The sequence below is a fragment of the Elephantulus edwardii genome, unplaced genomic scaffold (assembly GCF_000299155.1).
Source record: "Elephantulus edwardii isolate Elephantulus edwardi_28Jun2011 unplaced genomic scaffold, EleEdw1.0 scaffold00138, whole genome shotgun sequence".
Taxonomy (NCBI): domain Eukaryota; kingdom Metazoa; phylum Chordata; class Mammalia; order Macroscelidea; family Macroscelididae; genus Elephantulus; species Elephantulus edwardii.
In genome coordinates, this window is record NW_006399888.1 from 599,072 (window position 1) to 602,583 (window position 3,512).

A 3,512-nucleotide genomic window follows, 5' to 3' on the forward strand; every position below is an offset into this window, starting at 1 on the left:
CACAGAGGGTAGAGGAGAGTGGATGAGAAGATGAACCACTTAAATAGCCATGACAATCATGTTGCTCTTTGTCAGACACTCAGTTTCCCAGCTTCCCTTGAAGTGGGAGGAGCACATGGTTCAGTTATGACCAATGAGATTTACAGAGAGAGTGTAAAGGGAAGAGAGGTAGGGAGGTTTAGGCACACTTTTCTTTTCCTAATGAAGAGGTTCCTCTTCCAATACTATGATAAAACTGTGGCAGCCACCTTGTGGCAAGGATGAAGAGTATAGGTGCTTGATGAACCAACACCTTTTGTCAGGTAGGAAAAAAAATAAACTTCTTTCTGAGATCCTAATAAATACAGTTTTATTTTTTGTAAATAGAATGGGTTCTTGATTCAGGGCTTTGGGAGGATGACAGAGGATTTATCAAAAAGAGTAACTATTGTTGTAACTTCTGTGGGGTTGGCCCCTGATTCATGGTAATCCCATGCTCAACAGAATAAAATGCTACCACCGGGCACCACCCCCATGACCAGCTGTGGTTTCTTTTTTAGAAGTAGAATCTCTCGGCCTTTTTTCCCTTGCATGCCTTAGTTAGGAAGCTCTGCTGAAACATGTTCAACAACACAGCAACATGCAAGCCACCCAGGACAGAGAGGTGGTTGCTACAATGAGGTGCAGGAGTCTTCTGGGTCTTCTCTTTGCAGTTGTTTTTAGGCACCTTCGAGTCAACTACAGTTTGTCTCTATTTACAACAGAGCTGAGCTCTTCCCTACCCTGCAACGTCCTCGCAATCTCTGATATGTTAGAGCCCGTTGTTACAGTCACTGTGTCAGTTCATCTCGTGGAGGGTCTTCCTCTCTTTCTCTGACCCTCCTCCTTTCCCAGCAGGATATCTTTTTCCAAGGATTGGTCCTAAAGTATGTGAGACTAAGAAGCACCCTGGTTGCCCTTCCTTCAAGATGGTCTTGTTTGTTGTTTTGACAGTTTCTGGGATATTCACCACTCTTCTTCAACACTAATTCAAAGGCATCAATTCTTCTGTCATCCTTATTCATTGTCCAAATACACATGTATGTTGTTGTGTACTGTCCAGTTGGAACAAACCCACAACTGACTCTCCAGCTAGAGGCAGAAAACTGCACGGGAAGCAGATGCCCATCTTTCTCCTATGGAGTACCTGGTGGAGTCAAACCATATACCTTTGCATCAGTAGCACAATTCCTTATGCCTAAGCCATCAGAGGTCTCTTTTCCCACAAGCATAGGAAGTAATGGAAAAGACTATGGCTTGAATCAAGTGCACCTTAGTCTTTAAACTGATATCATTGGGTAGGTCCTTGACAGATTTTCCCAATTGTGATTTCTTGATAGCTGTTACCATGGTGTTAATTACGGATTCAATTAAGATTAAATCATTGAGGGGAGCTCTGGTGGCCTAGTGGCAAGGAGCTGCAACTACAATCCCAGAGGCACACGGTTCAAATCCACCAGATGCTCTGCCGGGGAAGGAGGGACAATCTCCTCCTGTACCAGTCAAATCTGATTTGACGGTACACTCACACAAAAATAACAAAATAAAAAAAAATTAAACCATTGATAACTTCAGTCTTTTCTACATCTATCATGATGTTGACTATTGGTCCAAAGGTAAGGATTTTTGTTTTCTTGATGTTGAGATGTAACTACCCTCCAATGACCTCAAAAGTGTAATTTATCCCTAAAGGGCATCTCTCTAGTCTGCAGCATACTTGGGGGCTCTTCTGCCTTGGGGAGGGGGGTGCTGACTATTAATTACACAACTGCTATCATCTTTCATTTCTGCATGCTCTGCCCTCAACATCGGGCTGTATCTCACCATCCTAGATGGCCTGCTTTCTGGCCCACAATCTGGTGCATGTGTTCTGACCTGAAAAGTCCCATCAGGCAGAAACGTGGAACCACAATTCCTCCTGGGCAACAGAGGAGCTTGGGCTTTGGGCCAAACCTCCTGGCACCGACTAGTGAGCACCCTGGGTCTCATGCCTCCCCTGGGAAATCTGTTTACTCCAGCTTTGCCCTCCACACCCTGTGCCCTGCCTCCCACACCTGCAAAGACACAAATATGCCAAAGAATGCCACTCTCCAGAGGCTTTCTCCATTTTATTTCTTTGGGAAAGGAAAATGAAAAGTCTTTCCATCACATATGGTAGAGATATATATCTATATATATTTATATATACTGTTGCTAGGTGCTGTTGAGTCAACAACTCACAGCAAGTCTATGGCAACAGACTGAAATCCTAATAATAAACACTATTGATCCTTGATGTATCTATATATATTTATATATGCTGTTGCTAGGTGCTGTTGAGTCAACAACTCACAGCAACTCTATGACAACAGACTGAAATCCTGCTCCATCCCATGCCATCCTCATAATCTCCACCATATTCAAGCTCACTGTCGCAGTCATGATCTCTTAAGGAAATAAAAGCATATAATATATACGATTTATTATATACACATGGATTTCGTCATTTAAAATATACATAAATGAACAGAAAGAAATATAACTTTAATTCTGATTAATATTAATAAACATTTACCCACTAGTTCATTTTAAACATCGCTAATAGCTTAAATACAATCTCAGAATTATATCAATAAAAAGGGTAGAGAATGCTCTTTCTCCCCCTCTTTACACACACACACACACGCACACACATATACATACTTTTAAGATGGTTTCAGAACAATGCCTGAATCATTTTACACTTCAAAATTTAAAAAATTTAAAATACACAGATAATAAACATGATATATACATAATTTTAACTTTAGATAAAACAAAACAAAGATTATTTTACAGAAAATTTAAATGAAAAGGCAACAATAAAAAAGTTTAGCATTCAGCACTCTCATATATACATATATACATACATACATATATACACATATATACATATATACATGTATTAAGGAGTATCTTACAATGTTCTATGGAAATGTGCACACACAATTTACTGTTATTTTGCCTTAAATTCAGAATCTATCAGATAACAGGTAATATTTTCTTTGACCTAAATTTGAATACTAACTTTTAATATAGAACTAGCAGAAAATCTTACATAACTTGACATTAAAAGTATCTAAGTGTTATTTACTATTGGATAAAAGTATGTTTGAACATTTGAGATTAAAAATTCAACAGGAACTAAGTCTTCCACAGGTTTTGATAATTTTGTTTATATTTTTCATTTTCAAAAGCAGTAGGAGCTACTTTTTTTTAATTTTCATTGCTTAGAACCAGGTCAATAATACATAGATAGTTATTTATAGAATGAATAACATCTAGAAAATTATTCAAATTTTGAGAATTTAAATTATAAAATTACCTGTAAGTTTTATTACTAAAAAAACATATAGCAATTAAAAATTTGTAGCTCAAAATGGTTTAATTATTTGAGAGTAGTCAAAATACAACGTAAGATTGTAATTTTGGTATCTGAAAGCAATCATTTCATCATCTGCATTTTATAATCTTAA